The sequence below is a fragment of the Diceros bicornis genome, chromosome 15 (genome assembly GCF_020826845.1).
Source record: "Diceros bicornis minor isolate mBicDic1 chromosome 15, mDicBic1.mat.cur, whole genome shotgun sequence".
Classification (NCBI taxonomy): domain Eukaryota; kingdom Metazoa; phylum Chordata; class Mammalia; order Perissodactyla; family Rhinocerotidae; genus Diceros; species Diceros bicornis.
Window position 1 is genome coordinate 32,371,101 of NC_080754.1, and position 24,387 is coordinate 32,395,487.

At 37.9% G+C, this 24,387-nt stretch overlaps 1 protein-coding gene across 1 annotated transcript in view; it reads left to right on the forward strand.

Annotated features, from left to right (window-relative positions):
- FGF12 (fibroblast growth factor 12) overlaps positions 1-24,387 on the forward strand; it is a 519,199-nt gene that overhangs the window by 127,096 nt on the left and 367,716 nt on the right. The window lies entirely within an intron of this gene.

The window sequence follows — 24,387 nt, forward strand, 5'->3', positions numbered from 1 at the left end:
CATAGTTGTTATATATTCTCCTTAATAGTCAAGAGTTCAGAAGGACTCTATTTTACTGGACCTAGCATTACTTTATTTTCCCACAAATCCTGAACAAGTACAAATGTAGCAGACGTGTTGTCAATGGGTAAAACATTGAGTCCATCAGAACATTTGAATACCCCAAAGATAATAAGGCATTCATAGTTTTAGGCATTTTCATATCTGCTCATAATCTTAGCTAATTCAACCTGATGGTATTTTAGAGGTAAATGTGCTCATCACGTTGATGGATTATAAATTCCCCATGCCATTTAGATTCTGAAAGGTGTGGGGAAATTTTGAATTATAGTTTCCTCAGATGGATTAAGAAGTCATCGAGCCATTGAGTTCTGAAGGATAGAAAATTCTGAACTCTTCTAAAATGTTTACATTTATATTTTAAGAAAGATCTTTAAAGGCAATAACAACATATGCAACATTTATCTTTTTTCTACTTGCAAAAGAAATAGATGTTTATTGAAGAAAATATGTGTAATCCAGAAAAGTGATGAGCGGAAAATAAAACATTTCTTTACCCTTTATATAAATTTGTTTTAAAATATGAACCATGTGTGTTAGACGTGGGTACCACAGATCCAGGCAAGACAGACGTAGTGGAGGTCTTCAAGGTTCTAATTATCTCTTGGATAAGTGAACTAACAGTTGAAATAGAGTGTGCAATAGTGGTACAGTGGGCAAAGTGCAGGGTGCCATGGTGAGATGTAATAGGGAGCAATGATAAAGTGGAGCCTAGTGGGGCGGTAGTGAGATCTAAGCAGACATCTGAAGCATGAGTACGAATTCTCTATGTGAAAGAGTGGTGGGAGTTGAGTGTTTCAACTAGAGGGCACAGAACATTTGAAGACTTTGATTAGAGAGGACATGACAAAGTCGAGGAATTTTAGGACATCCAATTGTCCAGAGTTGACATTCTTGACGTTTTTGCACATATTATTCCTCTTTTAAAAGATGTATGGAAATACATTTTAACACACTTTGGATCATATAGTTTTCTACCTACTTTATTCACAACAAATTGTATTCACTGGCCCATGTCATTAAAATTCTATATAATGTTTAATGGCAGCACGATTATCTATGTAATTATAATCTCATAATTACCAGTCCCCTCTCGTTGACTATATCGTGTCCAATTTTTCTCTATTATAAAAAGAAAACGTTTTAATAGACATTTTATACATATCTCTGATTATTTTCCAAGTATCAAATGTACTGTGTATTTCAAATAAACAACCCCACCCCCAGTTAAACACTCACCAACATGAGTTAGTGTCCTTTAAAGCTCTTTATTGAGAAGCATTTTTTGAAAAGCCTCACACGTGGGACATAGACCAATCGCCCTCAGAAGGCATAAACCAATTTGGAGCCGTACTCTAAGGCCCTAGTATTTGAATATTATGGCATATTCCCTTAGCAAACCTACTCCATAATTCAGAGATCTCTAGCTGCTTCCTGAAAAATCCTTGAGTTGGACTTCAGGGAAATCTTGAAGCAGTATTAGTCTGTGATCACATTTTTTTTTTTTAACAAAAAGGATTTCAGTAACATCTGCAAAATGCAGAAATCTTGACTCCACGACAAATTCTAGTAGTTTGCTCTAACACCGTGCAAAGGCAGTCACCTCAGCAGCCAGGGACATGGCACGCTGCAACTTGAAATGGTTCATTGCATAAGATCTTGGGTAAAGTGCCTTCACAAAGTAAGTAAGTAAATAAGCAAATAAAGAAGTGGCGACAACATTGCCTGTCTCTGATTTTTAAAAAAGAAAAAGAAAAGAGCAAGCACTGAATTGAAAGTCAGAAGACCCAGAGCTGGTCTTCCTCCCTCCCCAGAAAGTAAATGCTTTGAGGTCAGGAAGCATGATCTGTCATCGCCATGTCCCTCTATTGCATGAGAGTGTCCACCAAATGGCACTCGGTACAATCGAATTGAATGAATGAATGAGTGAATGGATGAAAGAACGAACGAATGAATGAATGTTAGGCCTGATGCTCTTAGAAGAATAAAATGTGGTTTAGAGCAATATGGACACAGTTCTTATGTGTCCTGAGCCTGCCAACCTAAGAGGGTATATTTCCATGGGGACAGAGGGGGTGCACACCCCAACAAATACCTCCACGCTTTTGTTTGAGGACATGTATGCGCAATTTAGTTTTTAAGAGTTTTAATCTCGTAAACATATCTTGAGGGAATAAGCTCTGAATAGATACAAGGATATTCTGCACAATTTTGTCTTTTCTTTTTTTTGTGTGTTTTTCAGGGTGTTTTTCATAGTGTTATTGCAACCAAGTCTTGTACTTTGAAAAGAGATAGAGCATCCTAATTTTCCTTCCTGGAAACAGGCTTAGGACCAGGCTGCAAAGTAGCTTTTTCCCGAATAGTAAAAATTATCCTCCAAAGGAAGACACATAGCTAGACGTAACATTGAAACCCTGCACTGTAAAGACATTGTCTGTTAAAGAAAACCTTGATGATGAACAGCAGGTACACGAAAGAGAAGTAGTGAAAGCCATTAAAAGAAAGTGAAAGGAAAAGAAATCATAGACTTCAAGGAGTCTTAGAATAAAGATTTGGTGATAGACATCTTACAAACCAAGGCAGCGTGGGAGGTCTTCAATTTATATTTTTAAACGTGAGCAGATGGGCTGAGCATTCTTATAGAAAGTGGATGTGTGTGTCTATGTGATGAAAATGTAGTTCATGGAGGCTGTTCCTTTGCAGGTGGGAATAATATGAGCTTACTCACTTTGTGGTGGCAGGAGAGCTAAAATCCATCCCCAAAGTGTTTCACATATGGTGACCCAGTTCTTCGTATTTTCTTATTAATCGTCTGGAGAGTTGTTCTTTCTTTACATTTGACAATTTGAACGAAAAAGGTAGTATTTTCAAAAGAAATTGGAACGTCAAGCATGGAATGATTAGACATGTCATAGCAGAACAATATCTATTGTGTGGCTTTAACAATGCTGGATGTCATGAGAGTTAAGGGGGCAAAAAGCAAAGACAATCTTCTTGCTACAGATCTACTTTGGGAGGCAAAACTACTATGGCATTAAGAAATAAGAGCGATTAATAAATATGTTTCTCATATGTGCGTAGGTGTACACATTGTTGTGTTGTTTTTCCTTGAAAGACAGAAGAGAGTTAAGAAAGCAGACTGGAGCCCTAAGGCTTGAGTTCAGATCCTGGCTCTGCTACTTCCCAGCTGTGTGACCTTGGACAAATCACTTAACCTTCCTGTGCTTCAGTTCCCTCACTACTAAAATCGAGGGGATGGGAAAGAGAATAATGGTACCTATTGACAGGGATGCTGGGGGATTAAATTAGTTAATATACATAAAGTGTTTGGAGCAGTGCCTGCCACATTGTAATTGCTATATAAACATAGTGATTGCCTTTGTTATTACTTACTTGTTATTATTCTGATATAATACAGGTAACTGGAGTCTGAATTTCTTTTCAGACAAATGTACCACAAAGATATTTTTGTTGCCATAGAGAACTTGGTCATCCTTCATGAGGTGACTGTACAATGTTGCTATTTTCAAATATCCCTCTTCCCTCGCCCCAAATACCTGCTCTTACCAGACCTTCTATCTGCCTGCACCTTTCTTTGAGTCAGATATTTACTCACATTTACTGCTCATAATGAAAGAAAAAAGAATAACCTTTTTTTTTATTGTTGTTAAATTTAAATGTCCTTTTTTCAAATTGAAACTAATGTTAGGGCTTCACCTAACCAACCCCACATTAGTATTTTAAGATTTATTGGATAAATTCGTATTTATTCAACTGTAAACTACAATTCAATGCAGGCACCTATTATTTACCAGTACTCTGCATGTCACTGTGAGGTTAGAAAGACGAATAAAACAGTTGTTATTAGAGAGATTCAGATCGAGTGGGATTCAGACATTCACATATATGATCTATTATTTTATTAATTTCAATCACTTCAGTCATATCCCCTTAGTCTTAATCTATCTCCATTTAAGATTCTTAATTTTTAAATGAGTTCCTGTATGCCATATGGCAAAATTTCCTCTTCCTTTGTTCTCTGTCCCAGCTTTTTTCTAAGTCCGTTCCAGCTTCATCTCTCTGACATTGCCAACATGCACACAATATTCCAGGTAAACCTGGCAGGATCAGGTTTCCACTTTGTTACAAACACCCCTTGTGAGGATTTTGCTGCTGGAATTGAATACAACAATACAGTGGGCCAAATCTTTAGGAAATCATGCACAATGACTCTCAGAACTATTTGTTCATTTAAAAAAATAATTCTCTGGGCTGGCCTGGTGGTGTAGTGATTAAGTTCATGCACTCTGCTGCAGCAGCCCAGGATACACAGGTTCAGATCCCGGGCGCGGACCTTACGCACTGTTCATCAAGCCATGCTGTGGCAAGCATCCTACATATAAAGTAGAGGAAGATGGGCACAGATGTTAGCTCAGGGCCAATCTTCCTCAGCAACAAGAGGAGGATTGGCAATGGATGTTAGCTCAGGGCTAATGTTCCTCACCAAAAAAAAAAAAAAAATTATCTTTCTTGTGCTAAGGACAACAGTATAGTCCATAGTTCAAAAGTAAGAAAGTATAAAATAGAATAAAGAAACAAAAAACCATTTATACTCTCAACACCAGAAAGAACATAACTTCCATTTCTATTTTGATATATTTCTCTCTCCTCCCCTGTCACCTAGCAGATTTGGGACTAAACTGTTGTTCTTTTCTGCTTTTTCAAACTTGATATTGTTAAAATGTGGGTACCTTGCCGCATCATTAAGTATTCTTAAAGGAAAGTATTCTTAAAGGATCCACCTGATAGATTTAATTATGATTTATTTATGATTTACCTAATCTCTCTCTTTTTATAAGCCAAGACCATAGTATTCAAATAATACATTGACCTGGTTTCGCCTTCGTACCTTTACAAAACTTTACTCTTTACTTTGAGTCACACAGTACTTCCTTATCTCATGCTCTTTTCCGATCAATTTTTCTTCTTAAACGTTTGAGTGTCATAGAAAATGTTCAAGATTTAGGGTCAACTGTTCTAATACCAGATTGTGTGGTAGTCAGCAAATCACTTCCTCCAACTTACCTCCAGCTCTCGCATCTGTAAGACGGGGTTACATTCCCTTCCTTTGTTACAACACAGTTGCTGTGCAGATGAAATGAGATGCTGAATGTGAAGTTATTCTACAAATTATAAAATGAGAGATTCTTCTCTTCCTGTGCGTGCCTTTTCTCTCCGAAAGGCAACGTTGATTCTTTTTCTTTTTTTTTTTTTTTAGCAGAGAAAGGCTGCATTAAGATGCTGAAAAAGAGCATTATTCAACCTCCTGACCTCCCAAAAGATTTGTTAATGTTTAACCTCAACTCACCCCTTTCCCACAGTGACCTCATTTATCTGACTATTTAAAAATAAGGTTACTAGATGGTGAAAGTACAATTCTCAAATGTCCATTATGAAGAGCAAATCTATTGAAGAAGAAAACCTTAGTTATTTCTTTTTAATTTTCTTTCTTATCCTTATCATAGAATATAACCTTACAGTAGTAGCAATAATATTAACATAATAATTACATCGTATTACGTACCTACAAAGTGACAGCTAGGTGCTTCATCTATCAGTTTAAAATTTCTTAACAACCCTACAAGTTATGTGTTGGGGTGAAAAGTCTATTATTAGGCCAAATCATTTAGAAAAGAGATTCAGAGTAGCTCTTAAATATGTCAGTCTTAATTAGAAAGAAACTAGGCTTAAGAGGAGATATGAAAGGCAAACCTAATGGCTAAGTGGAACTAACAAAGAAAAGACTCCAGCATGGATGCCCTCTAGTGAGAGGCAGAGAGCAAGAGACTTCCGGCCCCTTCTCCATGTCATCGTGTCACTTCTTTTCCCATTGCGCTGTGGGTATTGGCTCAGTGAATATCCTCCATTCCAAACTTGAGTGCACCAGGACGGGCCAATGCCGTGAACACTTTTTTTTATTAGTTTTTTTTTCCCCCCACAGCTCTACTAAGGTGTAATTGACATATTATAAACGGTGCACAATTAAAATGTACAGTTCGATAAGTTTTGACATGAAACCATCACCACTATAAAATTAATGAATATAACAATCACATCCATTTGCCCTTTTGAACTCTTCCTTCCCCTCTTTGTCTCCTCCCCATTCCTAGGCAATCACTCTCTGCTTTCTGTCATTATTGATTAGTATGCCTTTTCTAGAATTTCATGTAAATGGAATCATACAGTAAGTACTCGTTTTTTTGTCTAGCTTGTTTCACTCAGTACAATTATTTTGAGATGTTAAGCACGTTATGTGTATCAATAGTTCACCCTTTTTTATTGCTCAGTAGTATTCCACTATATGGATTTACCACAGTTTGTTTATCCATTCCTCTGTTGATGGATGTATAAGTTATCCACTGTTGCATAATGGATTATCCTACAACTTTGTGGCTTAAAAAGAAGCATTTATTATTTCACAGTCTCTGTGGGCCAGAGATTTGGGAGTAACTTAGTTGAGTCTCTCATGAGATTGCTATTAAGTTGGCCAGGAATGCAGTCATCTGAAGGCTTTACTAGGGCTGGAGGATTCACTGCCAAAATGTTTTTTCATCTACCGCCCCAAGTACTGTGCTTTGGACAACTATGGATCCATGAAATGTGTGTTGCTGTAGGTTGAGTTCTGATTATGGACATCATGAAATTTCAGGCTAAGCAATTTGAACATTTTCCCCTTTCCTCCCTCTTCCCCCACATTAAGCTATAGAGAATGGGTGCAGGTGTTTGAATGGGGAATACTGTGATAACCTATGTCATAGGAGTCTGGTTTCAGTGACTGGAGGTGGCACACTTTTTACTGGAACAAGCATCATCAAAATGGGCAGTGCTGGTCAGAGAGGTTCAGGATTTTCTTTTCTTGGTCTTACCCTTTAAGCAAAAGTTTCTATGGAAAAGGATCAGAGTCAGATCCTCTCCTGCAGAGCAGACCCAGTAGATTTTCATGAGACATCCAACCGTGTTCCTTTTTTATTCTTGAATCTTAAAGACATGCTAAGAGTGCAGGCTTCATTATCATTAGGCTTTACAGTTCTGCTAATGATTGCTGTGTGGTCCAGACAGGTCATTTTTCCTGTTTGAGCCTTGGTTTCCCCTTGTCCAAAATAAACAATATTGACTAGCTAACTTCTGCACTCCCTTTGAGTTTTAGGATTATGTATTAGGAGAAACAGGTAGAATTATGAATTGCAGAGGAGACACCAAAGTACAAGAATCTCATATATTTGACTCCTATACGCGACCCCTTCCCCAAACAGAATAATGGAGCCACTAGCTTTATGGCTCAATGGTAATGTTTGATCTATCTGGACAGACATTATTCCTCACTCCTATGATCCTCCATTAGGGTGTGGTTGGGCAGGGCCTTTGCTTCAGGTGACCTTTGGGCTGGAGAGGCTGGGAAAGGAGAGAAGTGGGTTAAACTTATCATTGTACTTTTGCTTCTGACTCAAATGAAGGCTAAGTGACTTTTACTGTCTATGTAAGACGAGGGACATGGTATGATGGCAATTAAATGTTGCTGACACAGCAGCACTGTTGTTTTTTTTAAAACTCAGACCCTTTAAAATATCTTCTTGCCCTGTTTATTTTGTTTATCTTTGCAAATCAAAATTTTGTTGAGTTTTATTTTCTCTAGTGGGTATTATAAAGGTAATAGGTATTGTATTAATCAGAGTTCTCCAGAGAAACAGAACCAATTGAATATATATATGTGTGTGTATATATATATATATGTATACATGTATATATTCAAGTTGATAAATTTTCGAAGGAGAGAGAGAGAGACTTATTATAAGGAATTGGCTTACATGATTATGGAGGCTGATAGTCCAAAATCTGCAGAGTGGACGTCCCAGTTTGAGTCCAAAGTCTAGAAGCTGCTGTAGTTCAAGAAGAGCTGATTTTTCAGTTTGAAGGCAGTCTGGTAGTATAATTCTCTCTTACTTGGGGGATAGTGAGCCTTTTATTCTTTTCAGGCCTTCAACTGATCGGATGAGGCCCACCCACAGTATGGAGGGCAATCTGCTTTACTCAGTCTACTGATTTAAATGTTAATTTCATCCAGAAACATTCTCCCAGAAACACTCAGAATAATGTTTGATCAAATATCTGGGCATGCTGTGGTCCAGTCATGTTGATACATAAAATTAACCATCACAGGTATCTTGACTTTGGTTTTTTCTTTTAAGCTACACAAGGTATCACCATCTCCCTTTTCCCAAGATTCTGTTTAAGGCCCATACAGGGGTATTTTCCACAAGAATTTGAGAACGAGAACACCTATCCTTGAAAAGAAGGGGGCATTTTCCCAAAATTACCTTTATTGATTATCTGACTGTGAAATATAGAATGGGCCTCCTTAGTATAGACTTTTGTTCATCACTTCAGACCTTGGCTGGTCCAAGTATCAAACACACCTTTTCTAATTGCTATTCCTTTGTTCCTAGAGCTATATCCTCATCATTCTTCCCTGTCTCTCTTCCTCATTCTAACATTTATTAAGTATCTATTCTATGTAAATTAACCCCAAGGGTTGGAAAAAAACTATAAGGATGACCATGAAATGGTCCCTATTTATTCTTTGTAGGCCTTTTAAACATTCTATCAAGTGGCACTGTGATGACAGTGAGTCCTTCTGCATTTTTAATTTTACATAAAAAACTGGAATTGTTAGTGTGGATTGTTGTGAATGGACCACTGTGCACTTTTATTACTCTTGTTAAGGTAGTCTAGTAGAGAATTTCTAAAATAATCTAAGAAGCCAATTTGTAGCATTATGTTACTGTGTATTTGGGCCCAATGAGTGGTATTCATTGCTGCATAATTTTAGCAAAGAATCCCTAGCTTTAAATAAAGAGATTAAAATGCTATGCATGCTAACTTTGCATTTCTTTGGGTTTTGCTGGTCATTATAAAACTTGTTGCTCTTAAACGGCACATTTTCATTTATTATATCTTTTTGATGAGTTTCAGGGCCATTGTTCTCTCCTAAATCATGTGCAAGCTCATCAGCATCGTTAAACAACAAAGGGTACACAGAGCTTGAATCTCTGTATGATCACGGTAGATTTTCCCTTTGTTACAAGAGTTTCTCAAATGAGCCTAAGGAAGATTAAGTGGGTACTCAGGGAAGGAAATCTACACAAGTGTTGAAGACCAAGAACCATTTAGAGAAGGTTGTTGGTTTTATGATCCCGGAGGATGGAAGAAGGAAAAGAGCTCATTTTGTGCAATTAAAAACATCTCTTTCAAGAAGGAAAATCAAGGAAGAAGGAAAATAGGAGTTGTGTTTATTAATAACTTCCATCTAGCATCTGGATTCCTGTATGTGAGGGCTTATGATGAATCTCAGTTTCCTAACTCATCCTCACATTCTTGTTTGTTCATTTGTTCAGTAAATTGTCCATCATATACTAAGTACTGTGGGTAACTCAGAGATGTACAAGGAAGGCTGCTAAGACTAGTATATTACAAAAGAATATAAAGAGAACAGTGCTAAGGACCGCTGGGCTCCTTAGGAGGGTACTCAGGAGGGCAGATGATGCCTGGCTGGAGGCGCTCAGGGAAGACCTCTGCCAGACGTGGGCATTGTGAGATGGGGATAGATTGAGCATCCAGATTGCTACTGGGTGGGGCTGCTGTTGAGGAGGGTGGTAATCTGGCCTTGTGTGGAAGAAGAAGCTATCTGCCTTGCTTTGGTGTTGAGAACAAATGCAGGAATTTGCAGAAACTGGATTACTGCCTTCGGGGAGCAACCTCAGAACAGGGAGCAGGTTCAGGGGTAGAATCTGCATGTGACAGATATTTTTGACTAACGCCCTGAGAACCCTAAGTTGTCTATCCTCTAATAAGGTGGATACTGAAAGCTTTCGCTCTCTTGGCTGGGAAGTCCGGGGCGGGCCGGGGACCCCGTGCCCTCGCGCCGAGTCTTCTGCCTGTTGATGCTGCGCCGCTGGCTCGCGTGCTCCGCCGCTCTGCTCTGGCAGCGATCCCGGAGCTGCATGAGTCAGTTTTGCGCTGAACCTCGGCGTAATGGAGGAAGGTGCTATTTTGGGATAACAGGCATATGATCAGCTCTTTTTTGGGCAGATTTCACAGGCCGCGATGTTTGCAGAAAGAGTGACTTTCCAGAATGCCTTTCTGCTAGAGCACAGCAAACAATTTCACGAAGTCATTGTTGCCTCTCAGGAGGAAAGGGCTTCACATTTGACATCGACAGTCCATTCATTGTGTTAACAGCAGTATTAGCTTCAGAGCAGTTTAATGGAAGATGTTTATATGCGGTTAATAAACTACGTTCTTTTACTTTTTTTCAATGGTGGAAATGAAAGCGGAACCTAATTTGGAAGGTGTGGAGAGGCTCCGAAGCATCAGAAGGTTAATGAAATCATGGAACCCTAAATGAATAGAACTCCCCGTCTGTTCCGCCTCCCCTTCCCATTACTACGTCATTTGCTTTCCTAGCCTTCCTGGGAAGCATGCCAAAAAGCGAGCTTCCAGTTTAGAATAGTTATTAAGAAGAGATGCGCGAGGATTACAACTAGTTTTACTTTCTTTTTCTGAAACGTATTATTACTATTCCTTACAGTAAACATATATTATTTTGGTAATAAGCCAAAACCAGTAAAAATATTTTATGAAAAGATAAAAATGATATATGTATGTGTCTTGACTTCCAGGATTGTGAAGTTTGGGGACCAGCATCCTACTGGATGTAAATAATATAGTGCTATGAATACAGTGGACCTTAATCTTATTTCCAGATGGTGTGCCCTCTGGTGTGTCTTCTGTTTCATGGATTTAGCCAGCCATACTGGGGAAAGTCTGGCCTGGGTCCTGAGTTCGTTGGAAAGATCAAAGGTGACTGTTATGAAGTCCCTACCTTCAGGGGCATTTTAAACCTCTGTATTCCACGAGCTTTCTCCATCCTTCACTCCCTTCTTTCCCCTTCTCTATCCCCTGGCAATTTCCTCAATTATATGATTTGAATTATCACTTTTGCATTTTTTTTTTTTTTACCAAATATTAACCTATTACCTTTATCTTTTTGATAAATTTAAGATACATATACCTAAACGTCTGCTGAAGCTCTCTACTTGAATTTCCACAGGCAACTTGAATTCAACATGTTCAGATTTGAACCTGCTATGCCCCTCTCCCCACTGAAAACAAAAAGAAATAAACACAGCCAACCTGATTCTTGTCTTCCATCCCTGTCTTGGTAAATGGTGCCTCTGTCCTCCTAGTTGCCCAAGCCAGGACCCTGCTCATCATATTCTGTCCCTCCTTCCTTTTTCATCATCCTTTATAGCTTTTATTTATATAGGTTTTATTTATTAAAACCTATATACTCTGATTCTTAGCTGCCTTTAGATCTGCTGCCTCCAGAGCAGACTAGGTACTGCTCAGTTTACGGCCTTATTTCCCTCTGAAACTGTCATAGCAGATCTGCTGGGCTCACATCCTCAGTCTTATCCCTCCCCAGTCATTGTTTTCACACACATCTTTCTAATATACGAATAAAATTTGTATTCTCTCTATTACAATCTTCCAATGACCTCCCTATTACCTGTGGGATAAAGTCCAAACTCATTTGCATGGCATATGCCTATCGCAAAGAAAAGTGTGAGGTCTGGAGTCAGGCAGATCTGAGTTCAAAGCCTGGTTCTGCCACTTACCAGCTGTGTGACCTTGAGTAACTTCTCTGTGTCTCACTTTCCCCATCTGTGAAATGAGAATATGATGGGAGCTACCTGTGGTAAGCTACTTCTGTTCCCCATACCTGCTCTCCTCTAATTCTGGACATTACGTTTCTCTCTCCCTTCAAGGTAGGTGTGTCCAAGGGACCTGCTTAGCCAAAGAAACGTAAGCGGAAGTGGTAGGTGTCACTTCTGTGTGGAGGCATTCAGTTTCTGGTACCGGACTCTCCTGCCCACTTTTCCTTTGATGAATGTGCAAACACGTGTTGATGTGAAGGTGCTATAAGAATTAAGTAGACTGAATGCCGAGCCAACATGTAGAAGACAGCTGTCTTGGAGAATGACCCAGATCCCAACAGATTATGTGTGGGTGAGAAATAAACATTCATTAGATGAAGCAGCTGAGATTTGGGAGTCTGTTATCTCACCAAGCTAAGCCTAACCTGCCATTCTACCTGTTGTTATGGAACTCGTATAATGCACAAAGGCATTTGGCACTGTGTTTGGCACAAAGCAAGTGTTCAGGTAATGGCAGCAGTGACCGTGGTTATCTTTCCAGATAATATCCTTTTCTTTTTTCCTTTGGCATACTTTTTCCCAAAGACACCTACCCACTTGCTGTTTCGCATCTTGGCATCTTTAGACATTGTAATTCCTCTGTGCACTATTTTCTATGATTTTGCTCAGCTGATGAAATTTATTCAATACTTAAGAACCAACTTCAGGGTGTCCCCTATGGAGGCTTCCCTCATACTTGTGTGCGCCCACACCCCAGCATTGGTCACTTGGGCTTCTATGCTCTCGTGTACAGAGGAGCTCTCCTTAGCACTTTCACACTAGACTGCAGTGATTTTACTACGTGTCTGTCTCTCCTTCCGATTGTGAGGTCCCCTAGAGAAGGATTCCACCTTGTTCATCTCTACGGTCTCAGAACCTAGAACAGCATCTGCTACAAAGTAAATATTGAATAAAATGTAAAAATAAACAAATGCACTTCCAAAACTAATGAAGGAAATAAGCCAAACAATTCCACTATAATATGACAAGTGATTGGCATAAGATATAAATGCTCTTGTTTTTCTGAAGTCCCCCCCAACCCCTCCATTCTCCATTTCCTCTCAGACTCAGCAAGCTTTTGACTTTGTGACCGTTGGCTGGTCTAACTTTCTTATTCTGCAGATGAGGAGACTGAGCCCAAAGAGAGGACACAGGTGGCAGAGCCAGATAGTGTCAGACTTTGGAGCAGAAATCAGATGTTATTGCTCTGTAGCAACTAAACAAGTGACAGGGTCAGGGAGCCCATAATATGTAGATTGAGCCCCCCATGCATGGATGGAAGTAAAGTCATGAGAGTATTGTAGTGGGTTAAATGGTGGCCCCAAAAAAGATATGCCTAAGTCCTAAGAGAATGTGAGTTTATTTGAATAAAGGATCTTTGCAGTTGTCATTCTTGAGATGAGATCATCCTGTATTATCTGGATGGACCCTCAATCTAATAACAAGTGTCTTTATAAGAAAGGCAGAGAGGAGAGACATAGAGGAGGTAGGTGACCACGTAAATATGGCGGCAGAGATTGGAGACCTGGAACCCCAGAAGCTGAAGAGGCAAGGGAGGATTCTCCCCTAGAGCCTTTGGGTGGGGTGCACAGCCCTGCGGACACCTTTGGACTTTTGGCCTCTAGAACTGTTGTTTAAGCCACCGAGGTTGTGTAGTTTGTTAGAGCAGCCCTAGGAAACTAACAAGTATCATTTGGAGGATAAATATGTGTTTTTCCCTTGGCTGTATTTCTTTCCAGTTATGTTTTCTGTAACAGTCTTTGAGACATTTCTTAGTCTTTCTTATTTTAAAAAAATGAAGGCCCTTTCTCTTTTCTTCTTTGTTTTTTTACCTCAAATTATGGTGAGACATTTCTGACAGCCTCAATCCCTTAAAATAGTCTCAGTTGTATCAAAAACCCTAGATTTTTTCCCCTCTGAAGTTGAATGTACAGTATGCCCATTCATATTCTTTTCCCCTGAAGCACATCTTAAAGGAAACAATGACAAAGTTTTGAGCTTTGTCTCGCTTTTGAGCGAAACTTCTGGTACCTGAGGTAAAACTGCTCCTTATTCTCCACAAAAGTCACGGTCCTGGTGCTGTGGGCTTCACAGAGTGGCAGTGAGGTCCAGATAAGGGAAAGTGTTTGTGAGAGTTCTATAAACTGTGAGGTTCTATGTGGAGCCGATGTAATTAATGTTATAGCTGTTGAGTACTATGTATGAAATGCATACAAAATATATGAAATCTGAAAGTATTTAATACAAGGCGCCCTCTAGGACGCCTGCTCAGGCTGCTTTTACGCTGTACTTTGCTGCCATCTCGTGGTCTTTCTGGTAGTTGTCAGTGGTCTTGTTTTTTACGTTCAATAGTTGTAGTGATGATTTTTCTCATTTTAAACTTGAAGAGATTTTTCTTAAAAATGGCGATTTTTATTTTAGAGGAAAGATGGAGAATACAGTTCTGAAACTTTCCAATGTCTTTCTATGTTCTTATTTGACATAAGTTAGGAGACTAAGCTTGGAACTATTATTTGAAAAATGCTGGCAGATAAATCTAGAGATTAAAAGACTCCGGCTGGTCAGAGAGACAGAGGACAGTACGGGGGACTTTAGAGAGATGAGAGCACTTGTCCTATCCAAGGGGCATGCACCAAATACTGTTGTTGGAATTCCAACATTTCCTGCGTATAAAGTAGTAGATCAAATACTCCTGGGCTCCCCATAGTCACCAAGTCTCGTTAGCTCCTTTTCTCCAGTATCTCTTTCATTTATTTTGTAACCTCCACCTTCATGACTATTGTGTATTTCTGGTCCTTGTTAATTCTTGTCTGGACCATTTCAATACCTGGTATTCCTATCTCCATAATCTCTCCTTTTCCTTTCATCCTGCACACAATGATAGACTAATTTTCATGAAGCACTAGAGAAGCAATCAGAATAGTGATGAAGAGTAAGAACCAGAGCCAGACTGCTAGAGTTTGAATTCTAGATCCATCAGTTTGGTTCTAACTGGATAATAACCTGGGGCAAATTACTTAAGCACCTTGTATTTCAATTTCCTTATCCGTATCTTGACGAGACTACTGGTGCCTACTTTACATGTTTGTGATGAAGAGCAGATGAGCTAATCCACATCCAAGTGCCTGGTATTTAGTTAGTGTTCAATTAATATTTGCTATTATTAGTCCTCCCTACTGCAGTGTGAATTCCTTGAGTTCAAGACTGTCTTTAATTTGTCTTTGCATCTTCAAATTCACCTATCACTTTTACATCGTAGTCATTTGATAACATTTTGGGTTATTTAAGTGAAGACGCACTAAGCTTTTGATGGCGCATTCAGTTCACTTCTTGGAGCTCTCATTATACCATCTAAAAGGACTTACTATGATTTTTTTAAATAAAATTTACATAAATTTTTTAAACTTGCCATATTTGCAGTTAATAACCAGTGATTAACATTTATTGAGCATTTACTATGCGATAAGCTCTGTTCAAAATGCTTTATATGGAAAATCATATTTAATACTCACAAAGCTTTGAGATCAGTGCTGTTATCAGCACTCCCATTTTATATAGAGGGAACAAAGGCACGAGGAGTCCCCCAGCAGCTAAGAAGAGACTAGATTAGAACCAGTGCCATTTGTCTCAAGCACTCACATTGTTACGTGACTTCTGTGCTCTAAATACATTCTTCTCTAATGCCTGGTTTCAATTCTGAGATCTTGTTTCTGAACAGCAAAACACAGAACACATTTTAAAAATTCCAAACCCAGTGGAATGCAGAGTGCCAGGCTCACCACTGTGTTCGTGTTGCACCAGGCCTCCATTGGAAACAGCTTATTCTGTGAGCAGTGTTCTATGTGATAATGAGCTGTGGTCCCTGGTGTCTGTTGTACTTGGATTGTTGTAGGCGTGGAGATGGTCTGGAGGACACAAGGGCCAAGCATTTTTAAGCATGTTACAGCAGGTAGAACAATGATTCCAGTCCAATAACGTATTGTCTGACATACCACAACCACCGGCCGCTCCACCTGCTCGCTTGTGTTGGGAAGTCTTCCTGAGGATACTGGGACCCTGAAGCACAGAGTGGACCTGGAAAAATGGGTTCCCTGAGGTAAGAGGAGCAGTCTGAGCTTCTGGATGTTCCAAAAACACTATACATGGTCTAGTTTGCAGACTTGGTCCCATTGTCCTGACTTTTTACCCACAGGTATTTATTTTTATGGTATGCTCATTCATCCATCCTATAAACAATTATTAAGCATCCTTTGAATTCAAGAAGCATTAAGGTGACATAGAGATTGTGTCTTCCCCAAGTGTTCCTTAAGGGGAATCTCATCTCTCTGATACATCTTACTGCACATAATAGTTCTCTCATTTATTCATTCATTCAAAGTTTATTCAAAACTAGGTGTGATCACCTACCATATAGAAAATGGTGCCAGGTGTCATCAGGAATGTTAAATATTTAAAAGGTATATGTAAAAATAACCTGGGTATCATTTTATCTTTTGAAATGGAAATAAAAATGGATGAAATGTTTATCCCTCATTCCTCGTCTTCTTTCTGGTGATTTTTCTGGGGAAGCTGTGTTTCTCCTAGACACTTCAAACTCTAAGTCACTGCTTCTGCAGATTTAGTTCAATTTATATATCATTCTTTTCCACTCATTGTTGCTACTCATTGGTCACTGCCTCATTCCTTCTCTTTACCCAAGAATCATTGACGTGAGAATAAGAACGTAGTCAAATTTTATTGAAGATTTGGGGGCACAGGAGGTTTAATTCACAAATTACTTTGACCAGCCCACCACATGGAATTTCTCATTGAGTTCTTTTCTCTTCAGGCTTCAGTTAAACACCACATGATGTAAGGGCTCTGCTGTGGTTTGAATGTCTGTGTCCTCCCCAAAATTGCTATGTTGAAAACCTAATGCCCAAGGTGCTAGTATTAGGAGGTGGGGCCTCTGGGAAGTGATTGAGTAACGAGGGCAGATCTCTCATGAATGAGATTAGTGCCCTTATGAAACAGACCCCAGAGAGCAACCTTGCCCATTCCACCAGGTGAGAGTACAGTGAGAAGACAGCCGCCCATGAAACCGGAGGTGGGCCTTCACCAGAACTCTACCATGCTGGTACCTTGATCTTGGACTTTCCAGCCTCCAGAGAACTCTGAAAAATAAATTTCTGTTTTTTATAAGCTACCCAGTCTGTGGTATTTTGTTTATGGCAGTCCGAGCTGACTAAGACAGACTCCATTCTTTCTTTTCACTTCTCTTCCCTCTTTCAGGACTATATCCTCAGTTGCCTTTAGAGGTGTAATCTTAATCAAAATAGTTGTCTTTTTAAGGAAACTTTTCTTCCTATTAAACTAACTGATATTTCTCCCTGCTATGGTTAGGATTCCAAACCAGACAGTCTGGCTTCAAAGTCCATGCTTTAACTATTAAGGTATACTACCCATCACTATATTTAAACATTGCAGAGTTAAATATTGCACAATTAGGTGGTCTCTCTCTTTGTTTCAAGACACTAATGATATATACTTGCTAAAAAAGCATCACCCATGCCCTCTCTTTGAATTAATTTTGTTCACACATGTAAATTGCCAAGTCCTAATCAAGATGCCACCTTCAAACATTACCATTCTTCGTCTTTGGGTTTAGCTTGATTTTTCCTCTTTAGGGAGTAATAAAAATTGAAATTGACCTGCTGTCCTCAATCTCCAATATCAGACCATCGACAGCAGCAGGAAGCAAGCTAGGAGGAAGATGGGATTGTGTATGCAAAGTCATAATGGTGTGAGCAAGTGCTGAATGTGTGAGTTGTGAGCTTGGGGGGATACAGAGCATAGTGAAGCCCCGGATTCTAGAATCATATAATCTTGAGGTGAGAGCAACCTTAAAGTCTTGCTTGTCTAGCCGTTCATCAGATGCTTGAATTTTGTCTGTTTGATCATTTTCAGTTTATACCCCCTCTTGACGTATTCCATTAACCTTGGATAGATCTAACTTTGTTATTTTGACGTGAATTCTCTTTACTTTCAACTTCAACCGTAGGTCCTGGTTCTAAAACTCCTGGGATCATATAAATCAGTCTGATCTTCTTTTATATGGCCTGTAAAGGCCACGTAAATGTCCAGCATGGGTCTTCAGTTCTCAAGATCCTTCGACTGTTTTTGTGACAGGACTGTGAATGTTTCCATTACCCTGGTCATTTTGCTTGAACTTCCTCAGGTGGAGAACATTTCTATGAGTATGTCAGCCAAACAATATCGGTTTCAATGTGGAAGCTTTGTGTCAATGTTTGATGGAGCGTGTTTAAAATGAGAACTGAGTAAACAAGAGAGACAGTTGTTTGCAAGAAAAGATTAGTAGATAGAACATAGTAAGCCTCTTAGAGGTAGGATTGATATCACCCAAAATATATTTTCTTTCCCCAGATTTGTATGTTAGTTGACATAACAAATGGTACACCTATTTGCTGATAACAAACATGTTTTATTGAAAATAATATGTATAATTCAAAGCAATTAGTTATCCCGTGGTGACAAGATGGCCTATATAAATTTTGTTTGCTGATTAATAAGAGCTATGTCTGGTACAATTCTAGTTCATTGTGGGCTTTTATTTTGGTAGATTTTCATAAAGTAAAAATGCATGCATTCTTTGTGTTTATTATTGTTTAATTAAGGTAAAATTTAAATTCCATAAAACACAGAAATCTTAAATACATAATTCATTGAGATTTGACAAATGTAACCTATGTAACCAATGTATTGATCAAGACATAACATTTCCATCACTTGAGAAAATTTCCTCATGCCCCCTTTCAGCCAGTTACCCACCCCCAATATACAACCAATCTTCCAGTTTTTATCACCATAGATTAATTTGGCCTGATCTTGAATTTCATATAAATGGAGTCATACAGTTTTACTATTTTGTATCCAACTTCTGTCACCCAACATAGTATTTTTGAGATTTATCCATGTTATTGTGTATCAGTAGTTTATTCTTTTTTAATTGAGTATTATTATATTATACAAATATTCTACAATTTATTTATCTATTTTTATTTTATTAAACATTTCATTATTTCCAGTTTTTGATTATTTTGGATAAAGCTGATAGAAACACTCATGTACAAGTATTTTTGTGCTAGGTTTTCACTTCTCTGTGTAAAAACCTAGGAGTGAAAGTGTTGGGTCATAGTGTAAGTATATGTTTAACTTTATAACAAACTACCAAACAACGAACATTCCAAACGGTCTGATGCTTTGTAAGTGATTTTGAGAAGTGTTCTTTTTTTCCAATCCTCTATAACATATTACACTCCCCATTTATGAGAGTTCCAGTTGGTCCACATCATCACCAATATATAGTGGTTCCAGCCTTTTAATATATATATAATAGATATATGTATATCTATTATATAGTATAATTATATAATAATTATAGTTATTTATAGTATAATATAATTATATAATATATTGTATAATATAATTATATAATATAATATTATATATATATATATAGAGAGAGAGAGAGAGGATTGATTAGAGGTAGGATTGACATCATTACCCAAAAATGTATCTTTTGTCCTCAAATTTGTACACAAGTTGGTCATTGTATATTAGCAGTCATTCCCCATCCTCCTCACGCCCTCATCCCTGGCAACCACTAATCTTTCTGTCTCTATAGATTTGCTTATTCTGGTTGTGTCATATTAATGGAATCATATAATTTCTGGCTTTTTATGACTGGCTTCTTTCACTTAGCATAATGTTTTCAAGGTTTGCCAAGTTGTAGATGAATCGATACTTCATTCCTTTTTATGGTTGAATATTCCGTTCTATGGATAGTCTACATTTTGTTTATCTATTCATTTTTTTACATTTAATTTGCTAGAATTTTATTAATGATTTTTTTTGCACCTATGTTTATGAGGATATTGATTTGTACTGTCTTTTCATTAATAGCTTTGTCAGTTTTGGGAGAAATTTTATTTCCTTATCTAATTTATGATAGTGTTTATTTAAGATTATTATTCTTCCCTCCTTAATGTTTGATATTGTTCACCAGTGAAACCGACTGGGCCTGCAGCTTTTTCTGTGGGAAAGTTTTTGTTTACAAATTAAAATTCTTTATCAGACCTAGGATTATATACATTTTTTTTCTTTTTCTTTCAATTTTGAATTCATGCTTTTCAAGAAATTCATCTATTTCACCTACTTTGAATATACCAGTATGAGGGTGTTCATAATATTCTCTTTTTACCCATGTTATGTGCCTATAGGATTTATGGTAGTATACCATATTGTATTCCTAGTATTAGTATTTTACCTTCTTAGCTGTTAGTAGCATTTACCAATTTTACTACATTTTTACAAAATTTTTTTTGGCTTTATTAATTTTCTGTATTATTTGTTTTATATTTCATTGATTTCTGCCTTTTATTATTTCCATTCTTTGATTTATTGGGATTTAATTTACTCTACTTTTTAAAGTTAAACCTTTGATTATTTATTTAAAAATGTTCTTCTTTTCTAATATGAGAATTTAAAGCTTATATTATTTATTTCTAAGACTTGCTTAAGCTGGTTCACACAAATGTATAATGCTTTGTTTTCATCAATCTATCTTTTCAAATATTTTCTAATTTCCCTTGTGATTTCTTCCTTTGCTTGCGTTATTTACAAGTGAGCTATTAAATTTACAAAGATTGGAGATTTTCTTCATCTTATTGTTATTGAATTCTAATTAATACTATTGTGGTTAGAGAACATTCTCGGTAAGATTTTTTTAAATTATTGAGTTTAATTTTATGGCCTGTCAAAAATCTATCTTCTTGAACATTCTAAGCATTTAAAAAGAATGTTTATTCTGCAATTCTTGCAGTAGTGTCCTATAAATATCAATTAGGTCAAATTGGTTGAGATGGTGCTCAAATCTTCCATTTACTTACTGACTTTTAAAATAACTAATAAATTTATTTTTTAGAACAGTTTTAGGTTTACAGCAAAATTGAGAGGAAGGTACAGAGACATTCCATATACCCCCTGCCCGCATATGTGTGTAGCATCCCCCATTAACAACATGCCTCACCACAGTAGTATATTTGTAATAATCAATGAACGTAATTGACACATCATTATCACCCAAGGTCCATAGTTGACATTAGGTTCCACTCTTGGAGTTGTACGTTCTGTGAGTTTGGACAAATGTATAACTCCATTTATCTACCATTATAGGATCATACAGAGAATTGTCACAGCTCTAAAAATCCTCTGTGCTCTGCCTATTTATCCTTTCCCTCCCAAATCCTGGCAAACACTCATCTTTTCACTGTCTCCATGGTTTTGCCTTTTCCAGAATGTCATATAATTGGAATTATACAGTATGTAGCCTTTTCAAATTGGCTTCTTTCACTTAGTAAGACACATTTAAGTTTCTTTCATGTCTTTTCGTGGCGTTATTGCTCATCTCTTTTTATTACTAAATAATATTCCATTGTCTAGATGTACCAAAGTTTATTTATCCACCCACTTACTGAAGGACATCTTGGTTGCTTCTAAGTTTTGTCAATTATGAATAAAGCTGCTAGAAACATCTCATTCATTGCTGGTGGGGATGCAAAATGGTACAGTCATTTTAGGAGACAGTTTGTCAGTTTCTTACAAAACTAAACATACTCCTACCATACAACCAGCAATCATGCTCCTTGATATTTACCCAAATGAATTGAAAACTGAAGTCCACAAAAACCTGCACACAGATGTTTACCTTTTCCTGTGACAATTTTTGGTGATAAATCCTCTCAGCCTGCATTTATCAAAAAATTTCTTTATTTCATCGTGATTTTTGAAGTATTATTTATAATAGATAGAGAATTCTGGGTTATTTTTTGTTTAATTTAAGCGCTTTAAAGCAATTGTTCCAAGATCTTCTGGCCTCTATTTTTTTTTGGTGAGAAGTCAATCATCTTATTGTTTTCCTGAATGTAATATTTCTTTATTTTATGGCTGCTTTTAAGGTTTTCTTTTTATCATTGTTTTCAGCAGTTTGATTATAGTGTTGGAGTTTTCTATTTATATGGCTTAGGGCTGGGTATATAGATATGGATATGTAGGATGATTTTTAAAACAAATTTGAAATTTTCAGCTTTTTTTCTGTCTCTTTCTTTCTTTCTCTTTCTCTCTCACACACACACACACGCACACACACACATCTCCTCTCCCTTAGGATCTTAAATTACACTAAGTGGGATTACCTGAAGTACTAATGTTCTGCTCTTCTTCTTCTTCTTCTTCTTCTTTTTTTTTTTTGCTGAGGAAGACTGGTCCTGAGCTAACATCTATTGCCAATCTTCCTCCTTTTTTTTTCCCCCTTTTTCTCCCCATAGTCCCAGTAGATAGTTGTATGTCATAGTTGCACATCCTTCTAGTTGCTCTGTGTGGGATGCTGCCTCAGCACGGCCCGACAAGCGGTGCGTCGGTGCTCGCCTGGGATCCGAACCCAGGCCACCAGCAGTGGAGCGTGAGCACTCAACCGCTAAGCCATGGGGCTGGCCCTGTAGGGTTCTGTTCTTTTTTTCTCTGTATTCAGATTGGTTAATTTCTATTCATATGGCTTCTAAGTTGATTGACCCTTTCTTTTGCAGTGTTGAATCTACTGTACAGCCTATCCAGTGAATTTATTCAAGTATAGTATTATTTATTTATTTTTTTTTGGTGAGGGTGATTGGCCTTGAGCTAACATCCGTTGCCAATCTTCCTCTTTTTGCTGAGGAAGATTGGCCCTGAGCTAACATCTGTGCCTGACTTCCTCCATTTTGTATGTGGGACACCACCACAGCACAGCTTGATGAGTGATGTGTAGGTCTGCGCCCAGGATCCGAACCTGTGAACCCCAGGCCACCAAAGTGGAGCATGCAAACTTAACCACTTTGCCACTGGGCCAGCCCTCAAGTACAGTATTTTTCAGTCGAGAATTCCCATTTAGTTCTTTTTTGTAGCTTCCATTTCTCTTCTGGGATTTTCCATCTCAGCATTGTGTGTACATTATGTCTGTATATTTCTTTAAATTCATGATCATATATATAATAGCTGTTTTAAAGTCCTTGTCTCCTAATTCCAACATCTGTGTCATCTTGGGATCTATTTAAATTAACTTCTTTTGCTTCTGGCTGTGGGTTACATTTTTCCTACCTCTTTGCATGTCTAGTAGTATTTGGTTGTATACTAGATATTATGGGTGGTCTATTGTAGGGAACATAGAGTATGTTGTTTTTCTTCAAAGAGTATTTAGTTTTGTTCTGGCAAGTGGTTCAACTATTGGTGGTTTCTCTTGATTTTAGTTAGAATTGGTTTTATGTTTTATTTCAATGTTGTCCTTAGTCTTTGGCATGACTCTTACTATACGGCATGATCTTTACTCCTAGGCATGATTTTTCTGGCATCTCAATCCAGTGTCTGAGGTGCTCAGCAGAGCTTTTCCACTCTACAAGGGTTAGAATTTGAACATCCCTGCGCACTGGTTAATGTCTTGTACCTCCATTTGGAGGAACACAGGACTTAGCACTATAGTAGCTGCTCTCTGGAGGGCCTCGCAGAGTCTTTACCTGCATATGAGTTGTCCGTATTTTGCCCAAGGACCTGATGGCAGCCCCTATGAAGATTTCTTGCTTCCTCTGCTCCCTGCAGCTACCTGTCTCCAGTACTCTGTCCCACAAATTCCAGCCACCTCAGCAGCCCCACAGTCTGATTTATGCCTCCTTATCTCAGTGAGATTGACATTCTCTGTTTGGGCTCTGGCTTCCGTGCTGCCTCTGGAAAATGGCCCCAGGTGGAAAGCTGGAATTAATGTGGCGCTCACCTCATAGTTTCCCTTTCTCTCAGGGATCTCAGTGCTGTGCTGTCTGTTATCCACTGCCTAGAAATAGTTTCCTGATAGGTTTTGTCCAGTCTTATTGTTGTTTATGTCAGGAAGGTAAGTCTGATACCAGTTATTTTGCCATGGCTAGAAGCGGAAGTTTGAGAACTTTATCCATTATGTTTTTATTTAATATGGCATACATAAACATCCATTCTTGTCTGCCAAGACTCCTGACCTGGATGAGTCTGTAAATCTCACAGTTACATGCACTCCAGGGAGAGGAAGCTAAAATCAGTGGAGAAAATTTTGCTTTTTCTTAAAGAAAGAGAAAAAAAATGTTTGTGTTCTTTAAAATATTTGAAATGTCTTAATGTACATTTTCAAATTTTCTTTTTGTTAAATCTATTACAAAACCTTCATTGACTCCATTTTTTCTTGAATTAACTCTAAACTCTTTAGCCATGTATTGGACATCCTCAGTCACATAGCTCCAACCTATGTTTCTACCCCTATGTTTGGACTATTTGTTTTGTCCAAAACAAACCATCTCCCTTTCTTTAAGGTCTAGCAAACATGACGTTATATGTTCATTTTGATTCATTTGCTTATCTCTATTCTCAAATGTGATTTTACTCTCCTTCTGTTTTCCGTAAATGA